Consider the following 15788-nt stretch of genomic DNA (forward strand, 5'->3'; position numbering starts at 1 on the left):
TCCCCTGAGCCCGTTCCTGCACACCACACCTCCTCCCACACTCCCTCCTGCACCCTAACCCCCTGGCCAAGCCCTACATTCATGGCCCTGCAAGCAATTTCCCCACCCCAATGTGGCCCACCCCTGTCCTAGATGCTCATGTAGCAGTTGTTGCTAAAGCCATTTTTCATTATCTGTACTTAGCAAGAAAGGTGAAACCATTTGTTTTGGATGTGGACTTCTTGACCATTTTCTGTATCTTTGTAACCTTGAATATTAACATATTGCAATTCACTATACAACCAGGCCATTTTGGGAAATTTTGGCTAGGGCAGAATGCAGCAGTCTATTTGTGCTCCAACATCTTAATTGATTACTGTTAGTTTTCAAGCAAAATGTATGGCATTGTTTTTGATTTATAATTTCATAAATGATTTGAGCTCTGGCTACCTGAGAGACCACCTTATTTCTTACATAATCCTGCAGCTGGGGACTCCTTGGCATAAAAGAGGGGGCTGCTGGCAGGGTGTTCTCAACTCTAGAATTGCTTTATAATTAATAATAATTAATAATGATTATTAAAATAACACCTAGAGGACCCAACTGAGTTTGAGGCCCCCATTGTGCTAGACACTATACAAACATAATGAGAGACAGTACCTGCCCTGAAGAGCTTACAATCTAAGTTGACAAGCCAGACAAAATGAGGGAGAAAGGAAATATTATCTCCATTTTATAGATGGAAAACTGAGGTGTAGGCAGATTAAGAGATTCACCCAAGTTCACACATGAAATCTGTGGAAAGAGTCATGGATCTCTTGAGTCCCAGTTCAGTGCCTTAATCACAAGAGCACCCTTTGTTCTTGTTACATGGCAGCTAGTTTAGACATTTGAAATATAAGCAAACGGCTCAGGATAGTTCTAGCACTATTACATTTTTGATTGTTTGGAAATACATATTACCTCCGTTTACAAGATTACAGACCAGCATCCGGTGTTACTGTGCACTTTTGCAAAATGGAAAACAAGCATTGTGGTGGCATATAAAGAGTGACTCATGTGCATTGTGACCAATATCTTTTTGTCATTAGAAATATAATGGCAATGTTTCTGGGTTACAGCACTTATGTCTTCTATTATACAGAAATTGTGTTTGTCAATCCTGGAAAAGACAACAACAATACCTTGAGAAATATCAAACTGGGTAAAAACTGAGATCAACTCAGCTTAGTTTTTATTGAAGGAGACACTGAAATACTTCAGATACCTAAGCTTTGAGGAACCACAGCTTCAAATCTTGAAAGGGTTGACTCAGCCCTTCATGTTATTAAAGTAGATTAAGCTCAATTAAACTGTTTCTCCTGGGGCTGGAAGGGGGAATTTCTGGAGGAGTTGTTAAAAGCCTGTGGCCCGATCCAGCAAATAGATCATTACTCTTGTAACTTTAACTCTCATGCAAAATTTCACTGAAGTCAGTGGGACTTTGTGTGAGAGTAAAGGTTTGCATGTGCATACGAGCCTCAAGGTCCTATTATTTGTACTGTTTATATATAAAAAGATTCCACAACATTGAAGGGAGAGTTGAGGTTTGCCCCATCCTACAGTGGAGGTAATTTGAAAAACATAGTGGCTGGCACCCACTGTATGAATGTGAAATATTTGTTATTACTATTATTTATTTATTATGTATTTTATTAATAGTGCCTATTGTAGGGAAGAAAAGGTCCATTTGTTGTGTCTAGAAACAAAGGGAGTTTTCACTAAGGATCTCCAAGAGCTGAAGCTGGCTTCAAGCTGTTCAAGTCATTAGAGGATGACTCAGAAGTCAGAAATCTGAGGCATTCTTACTTCTAGCATTTAGTCAACAGGCAGAGCATTGGGAGGTAAGGAAAGGGAATCAATGGCAAATCAAAGAAGAATAGGTCAGCCATTCATTCAAGAAAGGGCTGATCTCTGGGATATTAACAGACTAACAGAGAAGAGGGCATGGAATGAATCTTAAATAAAGTGTTGAATTGGCTGCTGGTATAGTGAGCTGAGACTTCTGGACTTTTTCTAAAAAACCTGACTTTCTAACGTGAAAGATTATGTACAGCGTTATTAGGCATTCTGTATGCAAATCATTTAGACTGAGCAACACAGAGTGATCTGATGCTAAAAAGATCATTATTGAGGTCTTTCAACCATAAGTTAACTATGACAGCAGTAATGATTGTACATTATTTATATGTATTTGTGTATATATACGTATTGTATGTATTATATGTGAAATATATTACATGATCTGCTCTTTGCACAAATGATCTGCTCTTTGCACAAATCCTACCATAGACTTAGACAAAGTCTTATTGTTTTGCAGTGGTCTCAGTGTAAGTTAGGTCTTGATCCTGCAAACCCTTATTCATGTAAAATAGCCCCTGGCTTCAGCGGGCCTTCTCATGGTTGTACAATAGGGTCCTGGTCCATGACAGGGGCTCCTAGATGCTTTAATAATACAAATAATAAATAATAACTATTCAGATGATTTAGGGTTTACAGAATTAGTCTTGTAGATTTTAAGCTTCTTGGGATAGAGAATGTGTTTTGTTCACCTGTGAAGTCTCATATTCTCCTACAGTACCATATACCTAATAAACAAAACTAACAAAATCTGAGTATGATGTGAGCTAACAATAGCTTATGATAAAGGTTGCCCATTACATATATGTAATGTATATAAAATCTCACAGTTCTTTAATGTGTTGGAGCTATTCCAAACACTGTTGGCTTACATTACATAAAAAGCAAATACTTCTGTTTTGATCATGCCATGTTATAATCTCTTACTTTATAATTACATTCTTATTCTGATTATACATGCACCTAGAGAAATCAGTCCGTGAGCACATCTGAAATGGTGTATTACGAGTGATTTTTGTTTTTAGTGGATTGCAGACCAACTCCTAGAAATAATGTATTCTCCTCGTCCATCAGCTTTTAATTGTATTGGGCCCCGAATCTGTAAATTAAATATTACTGGATAGACTGAGTTTATTTGGCCCATCTACATTTATTAGAACTTTAAATCTAAACCTCTTTGAATTTGTATGTGTGTGGGTAATATACTTGAGTTCTGCACTAGATAAAATTTTCATTTTGGGTTGAAGTCTCCTGAGAACAGCTTGTCTCAAACAGATTTCAGCCCCTTCGTATCTGCAACCAAACCCATATCCCAGTCCTGCCTTGGCCATGAACCAATAGCCACTATCTTAACCTAATTCTGCATTGAAGACTGGTTCCTTATCTTTTCTCTAATTTTTAAAAATATGTTCTAGGCAGAAACTTGACACACAAACTACATGTGGGTTATGATGTCTTTTGGGCTGGAGTAGGGAAGCAGATACAGGTAAAAAGCTGCTGTTCTTCAGATAGTAAAAATTCACAGTATGTCAAGGCTCTGCCCTATTTTCAGATATGAAAAACAGAGAACGATGTTGGTATTTGGATTTTGCCATCTGACCATCGTTTTTCACTGACACAATATCTTGTATTTATAAAAATGCCTTTAATCCCAAAGGCTCCAAAAGTGCTTCACAAGTGGGAACCATTTTACTCCTCACTGAAATGCAGTCACCTCTGGGCAGCAACACAACAACTGTTTACCAATAAGTAGCAACGCCACACAACAGTGAAGAAAAATGACACATACGCTTGAAAATAAACGGAGAATGTATGTGGGAAGATTAAAAGGTTACTAAAAATACAATTTAGTCAAGACATGAGAGCTAACACCCTTAATCTTGACAAGTGATCATAGACTTCAGGTTTCCATCTAAACCAAAAAAATCGTTCAGTAGCAGTGCCAATGTCTCCTAACCTAACCCCTTTCTGGGGCAGTGGCTCAATAATGGCTCCTACTGAATTTCAGCACCATTTTTTGCTGAATCCTGCGTTGTCCTTTTGAGATTTCCTAACTAAGCACTAACCAAGACCAAACCTGTCTTCCTTATGCAACCTGATAAGATCACAGCTGAAGGTGGTATGGCTACAGGCCACAAGGATTTTCATTATACTGTCTCTACTAGTATGCATACAATATATATTTGCTTACAAAGGTGGGCTGGCACATAAACATCCATTAACTAAACATTTTCTAGATACAGAAGCCTTTGATAACATTCTCTCTTGGAACAGCAATGACATTACCCCCTACTGACCTAATATCTATATTTATATTGCATAACTTAATGGTTCTAAAATATCTATTATAGCACTGAGGTCATGACTCGTGCGTGACCAATGCAATAAAGACACAGCCAACATATGAATAGCCCTGTCTACTCTACCACTGTAGTTTTAATTGTGCAGCACAGGTTGCATCCACAGAACACAATTTTGAAACCATGCTACAGCGATTAACTGGTTACACAGAGTTAAAAGGTGCCCATTATTATAGTACAGTATCAGGGTTCTATCCATTCACATAATTAAAATATTATTTTTCCCCTGAATAGGGGACATATACTTTACGTTACCCCACACTATCCAATAGAACTCTTCCCCCGTATGATTCCTGTCCCTCCTTTCCCTCTCAGCCCCTCCTTCAAAACAAAAAATAACCTATCAAGGCAATGCCAGCTAAAAGAGCAACATGGCCAACAGTCTATCAGTGCCTACAGAAATCATGGTTGGGGTGTGAGTCTTAGCTTTGCCTTGTTTAGTACAAATTAGTTGTTTTTTTGTTGTGAGTAGGAGTCTTATCTGTCGGCTTGTTTTCCTAATTAGTTAAATCAAAATTTTCTCTGCTTTACCAGAGTATTTTTACACCAAAAGTATACAGTACACTACACTATCGTATATAGTTCAATAACTTTTATGAAAAAACACAACAGGCGATGGTGACGGGGCAGCTTTTGACTGCTGAAATCTGACCAGTTGTGAAGTATTTGGAATGATCCTCAGTGATCATGTCCTTACTTCTGAAGTTTCACCTGTTTTTGGTGTCAAGCACAAGACTGATTATTCATCTACATTTCAGTCTGTTAGTTTCTAATGACTAGGATTCCAGAAGTTAAAAAGTCTAAGAGTTTTATTAACAAGGCATTAGAACCTGTAAACATTCTTTTACAATATTTTAAATGTTAAAAGTGCAGCATTTGTATTCCTCCCCTTCAGAAAACATTTATTTTTATCTCTTGTCCTTGATTCTTCAAAGTGTTCTCTCTGATTTACACCCCAGGGAATGTGGGGGGAGGGAGAATACAATCTTGGCTGATGCAGCCTTGCCTACGGTCTCTTGCCTAGAGAAAAACCTTGCATGTTAACACAAAGGAGGAGAACTGGTGTTTGGGGTGGGGGTGGGGAGTGGAATCAGAGTATATCAGGAGGTAAACGTGACTGAGAGCAGCTCCACAAGCTCCAAAGCCCTGATACAAAAGCAACTGACAGGAAACAATTGTCTCAACAGAAGCCATCATTTACAAATGCCCCTTCATTTCTCTGCCTCCTTTGGTTACCAGGGAGAGGTAGAATCAGACCTTCAGGTCCCCACCTTTGAGAATGTTGCCCTCGAGGAGAAAGCATTCTTAAAACTACCAGGAATAGGAAAAGACTTTTGGGAAAAAGTGAGGAGGACAAACTGTGCAATGTTGGGAGAGAGGGAAGAGACTAAATAAACAGCCCTGCAAGATGTGGCATCCTGCCCACCAAATCAGAAAGGGGCATGTGATTAAAAAAAGAGCACATTTAGTTGGCCTGGACTAACTAATTCATCCCTGGACTAACTCCATTACAATAAATGGAATTACGCAAGTGATTACTTTAGCTCATTGTATGAAACTCACTTACCCCATTACAAATGTTAAACCTGTGCTTATACATAGATACTGATGGCTCAGTCCTGGACCCATGTTATTCCCTTGATTGCTTTGGGTGCATGATTGGTGAATTAACTTTGGCAACACTCATACACCGTATTAGAACAATAATGTTTTTGGAAATGAACTGGGAACAGAACATTACAATAAATAACAGAATTTTGTAAAGAAGAATTGTATATATAAAATAAAGTTCTGGCTTATTAAGATCAGAATGTAGACAATTTTTTGCAGACTATGGGACAGACAAAGAGTTTGAAGTGGTTGGTGTGTAAACAGTCTCAAGGTACTCCCTGTTTGAGTAGTACAAAACTTTCAGTACAAAAAGTGAAACTCACCTAGCTGGGATTCTGTTACAAATTTGAAACAACACACATTGGTTGGAAAAATCACTAAGACTAGCTTGATTTGGCACAAATTTGGTCTCAGTTTTGAGTAAATGAGCCTGAAGCAAGAGTACGAGACCCAAATCCCCTCAAACTTTGGGGAAATTCAGATCTTGATGGAAGTTTGCAGTTTGATCTTATCTCTAATTTTGAGTGATTGTGGGCCGGGTTATAGTTTCATACTGAACTCAAATTGAACTTACAGCTTCACAGTTTCAATGCAAAAGAGGGTGAAATATGGCAGCTTTGAACTTTGTTTTGAGCTTCTAATTCAAACGCACTTTACTCAAAAGCAAAGGAAAGGTTTTGTATGGACCGGTGTGAAGTAAAAAGGAGTTTCACAGAGATCCACTCTCTGTGGCACAATGTATCTTTAGTGCACAGACATATTCCATCACTAAATGTTTTGACTCTCAACTGTATATAGAGGTCCTCTTCCACCCAGGTGTGGAGGACCCATGCAAGGCTCTCTGCACCACATAAACCATTGTGTTACGCACAAAGGGCACAGGGGGAAATTGTGACTCTGCAGCTCCTGTTCAATGCAGAGGAGATCATGGGGCACAGGTAAGGGCTACTGGATCTGAAATTACATAGATCCAGTGACGTAAAATCCCCACACTATGGGTGCATTGGCAGCCTTGCAGCCTGCTCTCAGGTTGGGAGGAGTGAAACCAATCTCCAAGCCCCCATATAAAGTCTGACTATTCTGGCTTTGTGTGTGTATGTAGGTGGGGTTGAGTTTCATCCACAGAGCATATTTTGAAATAACTGAGAAAAGGAGGCCATTAAGCACAGCCCCCATTTCTGAAGAATCCCTGTTCAAAGGTGACTAGCACTCTAAGTATGGAAGGCAGGTCTCACCCACTCCTTCAGCAGTTTTCATTGTACAGATTCCAGATTTCACAGGAGAGAATTCTATTTTATCTTGCTTCCTCACACCCATAACCATCAACTAACATCACCTTTCAGGTCAGAGCCTATTTTGCCTGTATTGACTGCTCCTCCTCCAAATGTGTGTTTTTTGCTTTGGCTCTGTGGGTCTATTGGCCCTTTAGGGTACAGCTACCCTGTAATAAAAAACTGCATCATCAAGTCTCAGAGCTAAGGTCAATTGACTTGGGCTTGTGGGGCTTGAGCTGCGGGTCTAAAAATTGCAGTGTAGACATTCAGGCTTGGGTTGGAGCTTGGGATCTGAGAGTATGTCTATACTGGAATAATATACCAACTACATGGCCGCAGCTGGCCCAAATCAGCTGACTCAGGCTCGTGGTGCTTGGGTTGCGAGGCTAAAAATTGCAGTGTAGACATTTGGGCTTGGGCTGGAGCCTGGGCTCCTGGACCCTCCCCTCCTTGCAGGATTCCAGAGCTTGGAATGTCTACACTGCAATTTTACATCCCCCACAGCCTGAGCTCCATGAGCCAGAGTCAGCTGTCTTGGGCCAGCTGTGGGTGTTTACTTGCTGTGTAGACATACCCTGAGGCCCACCCTTCTTGTGGGGTTTCAGAGCCTAGGCACTAGCCTGAGCCTGAACATCTACACTGCAATTGTTAGCCCTGCAGCCCAAGCCCTACAAGCCTGAGTCAGCTGACCCAGGCCAGCTGTGGCCTGCTGTGGGTCTATTGCAGTATAAATGTACCCTTGGACCCTTAATCAAGCAGTTTACTTGGAATTGAATATTTCAGCCAATCACTCTGAAAGAGGAGAAACTGCCCTATTTGTAAAGGCAATCAGAGCTGAATTGGGAACTTATATCAAGACATATGGCCACACTTCTCCAAAACTGCAGTGGATGTGTTGAGCCTGCCTGGGTGTGTTGAGATTTCTACATAACAATATAAGAATGGCCATACTGGATCAGACCAATGGTCCATCTAGCCCAGTATAATGTTTTCCAACAGTGGCCAATATCAGATGTTTCAAAGGGAATAAACAGAACAGGATAATCATCAAGTGATCCACTCCCTGTCATCTAGTCCCAGCATCTGGCAATCAGAGGCCTAGGAACACCCAGAGCATGGGGTTACAGCCCTGACCATCTTGGCTAATTTTTGCTATTGTTACGTTCCTCCTTGAAGCATTTCTGATCTTAGGTCCATTTCATCAAGTTATAAACATCTATGCATGGTTGTAAAAAGAAACAGATGAGGTGTCTTATAAATGCAAAAGGACTGGAGATCAAAACCTTGTAAATAAGATGTATGGCTATGAAATCTAAACTCTACATAGGATCAGTTTCTATCCTTTCAGCAGAGAAGGGACATCACCCCTTCAAGTGGGTGGGAGGAAAGACTTTAGGCAATAAAAATGGAACACACATGGCTAACTAATCTGCAGCGGCTGAGAATGTTTCTCACTTTCTTCAGTGTGGAATAAATAAATCACACTATCAACATGAATGGAAAGCTTATCCTCCTTTTGTCATCATATATCAAGTTGACCTGACATCCATTACTCAGTCTGGTTCAGTTAAAGTTGCTTAAAAAGTGTATTTAAAAGGACCCCTTTAAACAACTGAATAAATGCTGTTTAATTTTTTTTTTATCCTTCCAGATTCAAAGTCAGAAGGTTGAAACATTAGATATTTACAGATGTTCAGAACTTCCCATGATTAGGAATTGATCCACTAAAGAAGTAAGTACTTTCTATTTATGTCAACAAAGATGATGGGGAAGATATCGTCAGAAGACAATGAACAGTTTTCAGTGTCAACTCCTCCAACCTCCTGGGACCAACCTGGGGTCTACAGAAGGGGAGCCCTGCAGTAGTGGACTTCACTAGGGGACTGATCTCATGCCTCTCCACTTCAAGGGGCTTTTGAAGGCCCTGGGGCAGGGGCTCCTCCCATGCTGATATTAGCAAGTAGGCCAGCTGCTGAAAGAGCCTGTCAAATCTTGGTGCTCAACTGGCCAGGCCCCATATGCTGCAGGCACTGGCAAAATGATCATGTCGGAGAAGAGGGGTTGACCACGAGATATAATACATAACACTTTAAACACCAGAACTCTGGCATGGAACATTTCATTGTTTTGTCTTCACAAATAATATTTTCTCCATTAGTTTTTGTGTTGTAAATAGAAACATTTATGAGGAATGCAAGAATAAATATGTTATTCTTTTTTGGATTAATTTCCAAATTAGCATATGCATGAGAGGTTGTAAACATCTATAAATGTGCAAAGCTTCAGCTGTCTGATTTTCTGTATTATGAAGCTAGAAGGATAAAAAAAAGTTTTTGTTTTTTTTTATTTAAAGCCACCTTTGCCACCCACCAGCCCTTGTGCCAGCCATAGAACAGCCAGACCAGAGATTCACAGTCATAAGATACTTTTAGATATGGACAATATTTGTATTATTATTTGAATTTCTGTTTTCAGTATATAAAGACCAGTCCGCAAGAAGGACCATGGTTTGCTATTTACCCCTCCAAACTAACTCCTATGTGACAGGTTTCCTGAAGTAATCTGCAGCTTGAACCCATGGATTTTAAATTCAGCACTAGATCTCAGAGAAGGGAAACTCCACTTCACTGATGTCAACATGCTGTTGATCTTCTAGTGTAGATCACTCTCCAACAGAGGCGACGGAAGCTTCCTAAAAGTGGGGGGACCACCGGTGCCCAAACCATGGCTCTGCCCCCCACCCCGCCCCTTCTCCTGAGGTTCCACCCCCACTCGCTCCTCTCCACCCTCTCTCCCCGTGGCTCGCCCTTACAGCTGGTAAAAAGTGATGGTGCCATGGCCCCCCTGGTCCCCCCCACCCCCCAGGCACCCCTGCTCTCCACAGAGGCACATGCATCATCTGGAGGCTGCATCATGAAGGCACACTAATGTAATCACACAGCACTGCTCACTACTGCCCCAAGCACTGCCATTAGCTGCAGGGTCACCACAGGACACTTAGGTAATTGGTCATGGCCTATACGAGTTCTTGTAATAAAAAAATTGAGTTCAGTGTTTTGGATGGGAACAAGGGTTACTGATGTGATGTCCTGGGAATAACCCTTCCAGATTTTTGATTAGGTATGGGACAACTAAAGAGCAGACTGCACCTAGGGAATGCATCCCAGGATATACATTGAGCCAAGTGCATGTTGGGACAGAACTTTGGGGGTTTAGTCAAAGCATGCGAATGATCATGATCAATAAAACTCATGGTTTAAGGACCTCACTAGCAAGTCCAAATGCCTTGGATTTAAAGAGCTCCCATTAATATGGGACAAATCCTCATATGGACAGGAGGATCACTTAGCTGAACTCCTGTGTCAGCAACACTTATCAGTATTAATTTACAAAAGGCAACATTGATATTGTATTGTTATTGTGTGCACTCAGGCAAATTGATACATATTCTTTCTTTGTCAGGACTCAAGATATACAGCATAGTTTGCACTGTATCAAACTACCTCAAGGATAAGAACAGACCACCTAATGAGTGGAGCTGAAAGCACAGTGAAGCAATTGTAACTCTTCTGCCAGGCCAAGTTGATAGCAGCAAGGGCCGGGTTCAGTACACAGGGGTTCCCTCTCATCAAAGCAAATGCAAAACTGGCTCGAGCCCCCACCCAGTGACCTGGGAAAATCTTATACACCCCCTGGGCGCCTCAAAGAGGCAATACTTCCCCTCTCGCAAGCACAGAGTCTCGGTGTAGCAGAGAATCTTTAATAACATGAGGTAAACGACATCAGCATTAAATTGGGGAAACACCACAACTAGTGTTCATTAACTAAACCATGAGCAAAGACCCACCCCAGCAAATTGGGCCACATCCTTTCCCTCGGGTTCTTGAGTCCCAGAACCCAAATGTCTCTTGAATCCAGCAATCCACAAATCACCCAAAGTTCAAAAAGTCCAGCCCCAGAGTTCAAAAGTTCATCTGCAGAGTGTTGCTCCCCAGTCTGGCTAAAATGTGCCTGTGTGTGTGGGGAAAGAGGTAAGGGGCACCTTACATGTCCTGAAGCTGACTGCCCCACAGGGCTCTGCTCTGCTCAGCTGTCTCACGACCGGCTCCGCTCTGCACAGCTCACCATCTCACGAACGGCTCTGCTCTGCACAGCTCGCCTCGCTGTCTCACGAACACTCCACCAGCCTATCCACGAACAGCACCACTGCACTCTAGTTCTTCCGGCTCCCCACTACTTGACACAGTGCTCAGTGATTCCAGCTCTCAGTAGTGGGAGCCTTAGTGCTGGTGCACCATAAGGCCAAAGTGAATTCAGCACAGTACCTGTAGCAAGACTCTTAATAGATCCAAAATTAGCTCTGACATTCCACAGTGGAGAGAGACAGAGGTGCAATTGGTGTTTCAGGCCCTCACAAAGGCACCCACACCACCAGGTACAAATACCTGTCTCAAGCCTCTCTCAATTCACAGAGTTTTGGAACCCATGTCCCTTGCCTAGCGAGTGCTACTTAGTTGATGGTGAGTCCCTCCATCATAACAAAAGGCCAAGTACAGTTCCAAGCACAGTTCCCATAATCAGGGTAATAACAATTTATTCTTCCCACCCCAATAACAGAGACACTGGGGATCCCACAACAGCCAAAATGACCATTTGGGCAGTTATGGCCTCATTCTAGGCGGGGTGGGTGTGCCTATGCAAATGAGATCAGCCCCTTAAATTCTTTTCCACAACTTGCCACACCTCACCACCAGATGTCAGGGTGGAGCTCATCCTGACTCTGCTTACACAATGAAAGGAGATTTCAGGACTTGTCAGCTGCATGACTCAGTGGCACAGGAATGACCAGGGCTGGCCTTACCATGAGGCGAACTGAGGCGGCTGCCTCAGGTGCCAGACTTTGGGCGGGGGGGTGGAGCCACTAGGACCCAGAGTGTAGAAATTGTGTCTGCTGCTGGTGCATATGTATTCTCTCTGCTTGAGATGCACAGAGATGGTGGAGTGCTGTGCTGGAGAAAGGAGGGCACAAGAGACATAACAGGCAGGCAGGAGAAAAGGTGAGAGGGAATAACAGAAAGCAGCAGGAGCTGCAGGGAGAGAGAGTAGGAGGAGTCTCTTATGTACCTCTCTAGCACCCATAGGAGCCTGGACTGATTAACACCAGCTTCTCAAGGAGCTTCCTATTTCCTGCTGCTTCCCTGAACCCACTTGAGGAGAACAGGCAGCCAATTGAAGTAGTAGGAGCCAGTTAGGCCCTTAAGACGCTGATATCTTCCCTCACCCAGGCCCTGCCACCAGCCTGCTTATTTGTCCCCTTCAATTGAGTGTTGAGAGCCACTATAGCCAGCACAGAACAGCAGTCATGAGTGAAAGAAGAAAACACCCCTCTGGGGCAGCATTCCAAAGAAGAAAGAAAGCAAAGGAAGCTTTTCTATCTAAACAGCAAGGAGCTCTCCTGAGATACATGGACACAAATGTTCACTGTGAGCCTTCTGGCCCCAGTGAGCATGTGAGTGGTGAGGAGATGCCTGATCTTCCAGTTAGTCAGAGTGCAGGTGACCTGGCAGCTACTGCAGCATCCATATCTCCATCATAAATGGATGTAACCATGCACATTCCTGAAGAAAAGTGTAGATCAGAGAAGAGTGTGGTGGAGGCGCAAGAAACAGCTGCTGCTGAGTTTAGTTCCTTAAGTCTAGATGATCCAAGACTGTGGACCCACTTGAGCAGTAGCCTGAGGGACTTCCTTGTTCTGCATGGGCCATAGCAAGTGAAAAACTTCACATTCCCCAAAGACAATGAAAATAGAAGTTTCCACCCAACACATTACTGGCATGAAATCCCCAATGGTGACAAAGAGGAGAGGCCATGGCTTATGTACTCAAAAACCCAGAATGCCGCATACTGTTTTTGTTGCAAACTCTTCCAGTCTAATGTTCCAGCCACACTGGGTTCTACAGGAACAAAGGACTGGAAAAATCTGGCTAGAAATCTGGCATACCATGAGAAGGCAGCAAATCACAAGAGAGCATTCGATAGGTGGAAAGAGCTTGAGATGAGACTAAGGTTAAAGGCCACCATAGATGATCAGCATCAAGAGAAGATTGCATCAGAGTCTCTTTACTGGCAAAATGTTCTGAAAAGGCTCATTGCCATTGTGAGAATGCTTGCTACCCAAAACCTAGCACTGCGTGGCCCTTCAGATCAGCTGTATGTGCCAAACAATGGAAACTTCCTTAGAATTGCGGAGCTAATGGCTGAGTTTGATGCTGTACTCCAGGAGCATCTAAGAAGAGTCACCACCCAAGAAATGTACACACACCACTACCTTGGAAAAACAATTCAAAATGAGATCATACAGTAACTGGAAACAAAAGTCAAACAGATGATTGTGGCAGATCTGAAGTCAGCAAGATATTACTCTGTTATTCTGGACTGCACACCTGACATCAGCCAACCGGAACAAATGACTTTAATGGTGCGTTTTGTAACAACAACAGAACCTAGTGAAAATGTCGCTGCAATGGTGACAATGGTCAGTCAGCATTTTCTAGAATTTATTGACATTGATGATACTACAGGAGCTGGTATGATAAATGTGCTTCTTAAAAAGCTGGAAGATATGGAAATTGCGATAGCTGACATGAGAGCTCAGGGCTACGATAATGATGCCAACATGAGAGGAAAGAACAGAGGAGTGCAGACACGGATCTGAGAGTTAAACCCTCAAGCTTTTTTTGTCCCATGTAGTTCTCATTCATTGAACTTGGTAATCAGTGATGCAGTATCAGCTTCTAGTGAGGCTGCTGAATTTTTTAATGTAATTCAAAGCATCTATGTATTTTTCTCTGCATCAACTCAGCGATGGCAAATTTTGAAGCAACATCTGGGAACATCCTCTCTGACACTGAAACCACTGAGTGCCACAAGATGGGAAAATCGAGTGGAGGAGATAAAGCCTATCAAACACCAGGTTGGGAAGATAGATGATGCCACAGTTGCCATTATGGAGGATAATGCTATGACAGGACCTGTTCGTGGGAGAACAGGGGCAGAGGGAAATGGAATCACCAGAAACATACATAACTTCAAATTTCTATATGGCTTAGTGTTGTGGCATGACATACTGTTTGAAATAAATGTTGTAAGCAAGAGACTCCAAGGTGTTGACCTTGATATATCTGGAGCAATGGAATAATGGGACAAAGCAAAGTCATACCTACAGTCTTACCGGTCAGATGAGGGATTTCATAATGTTCTGAAGCGTGCACAGAAATTGGCAGAGGAACTTCACACTGAAGCTATTTTCCCACCCATTCAAGAATACAAGAGTCACCGAAGAAGAAGACATTTTGATTATGAGGCATGGGATAAACCCATAAGAGACCCCAAACAACAATTCAAAGTTGAATTCTTTAACCAGGTGCTAGATTGTGCAATACAGTCTGTTGAAGAATGTTTCATGCAGCTCAAGGAACACAGCAGTATATTTGGGATGTTGTAGGATATTCCAAAACTCCTCACTATACCTGAAGAAGACCTACACCAGCAATGCAGGGCACTAGAGACAGTGTTGACACATGACGACATGTGCGATATTGATGCGAGTGATTTAGGTGATGAACTGAAAGCCCTTTCAAGATACATTTCAGCAGGATCAACTTCAAAGGTTGTTCTGGAATATATGTGCACAGAGAAGATAACCTCCCTCTTTCCAAATGCTTTTGTTGCTCTGCCCATACTTCTAACACTTCCTGTAACAGTTGCCAGTGGAGAACGCAGCTTCTCCAAGCTGAAGTTAATAATAAACACATCTATGCTCCACAATGACACAGGAGAGGCTGGTTGGCCTTGCAACCATCTCAATAGAGCATGAACTGGCCCAAACTGTGGACCTTCATCAGGAAGCAGTTCAAATCTTTGCAACCAAGAAGGCACGGAAAGCACCACTTTGATTATTCAAACAGATAAAAATGCCAGTGTTTACTATGCAGCCAAGAAAAGTTACATTTGCTGTTCAGGCGTTTGAAAGTTAAGTGTGACTTAAAGTTTTTGAACAAGGCATTTTAAGTTGTTATTTTTCCTTTATTGGGGTAGGTAGCAGAGCAGTACCATGAGAGGAGTAGAACAGGAAGAAGGCAGAATTGAGACCTTTCAAAGTTTTGGCCAAAGCGAGGGAACATGGGGGCGTCATTTGAGCTCCCTGCCTCATGTGCCAAAATGTTGTTGGCCAGCCTTGGGAATGACAGCAGTGCTGGCTGTGGGGATGACTCCACAGAATGTCATTCTTATTTAAGGTTCTTCATGGTGTCACACATTCTTGTTTCAGAGGAACAGCCGTGTTAGTCTGTATTCGCAAAAAGAAAAGGAGTACTTGTGGCACCTTAGAGACTAACCAATTTATTTGAGCATGAGCTTTCGTGAGCTACAGCTCACTTCATCAGATGTTTACCGTGGAAACTGCAGCAGACTTTATATACACACAGAAATCATGAAACAATACCTCCTCCCACCCCACTGTCCTGCTGGTAATAGCTGGTAATAGCTATAATCATGTGTTTCATGATTTCTGTGTGTATATAAAGTCTGCTGCAGTTTCCACGGTAAACATCTGATGAAGTGAGCTGTAGCTCACGAAAGCTCATGCTCAAATAAATTGGTTAGT

The 15788-nt window shown here is 42.3% G+C and overlaps 1 long non-coding RNA gene across 4 annotated transcripts in view; it reads left to right on the forward strand.

The window, feature by feature from the left end:
- The window catches only part of LOC140909204 (uncharacterized), an 80066-nt gene that overhangs the window by 13213 nt on the left and 51065 nt on the right, over nucleotides 1–15788 (forward strand). For all 4 annotated transcript variants that reach the window (XR_012158136.1, XR_012158135.1, XR_012158134.1 and 1 more), the window contains exon 2: nucleotides 8775–8855. This is a non-coding gene — a long non-coding RNA (uncharacterized LOC140909204). The remainder of the gene's footprint in view (nucleotides 1–8774; nucleotides 8856–15788) is intronic.

The sequence above is a fragment of the Lepidochelys kempii genome, chromosome 3 (assembly GCF_965140285.1).
Source record: "Lepidochelys kempii isolate rLepKem1 chromosome 3, rLepKem1.hap1, whole genome shotgun sequence".
NCBI lineage: Eukaryota > Metazoa > Chordata > Testudines > Cheloniidae > Lepidochelys > Lepidochelys kempii.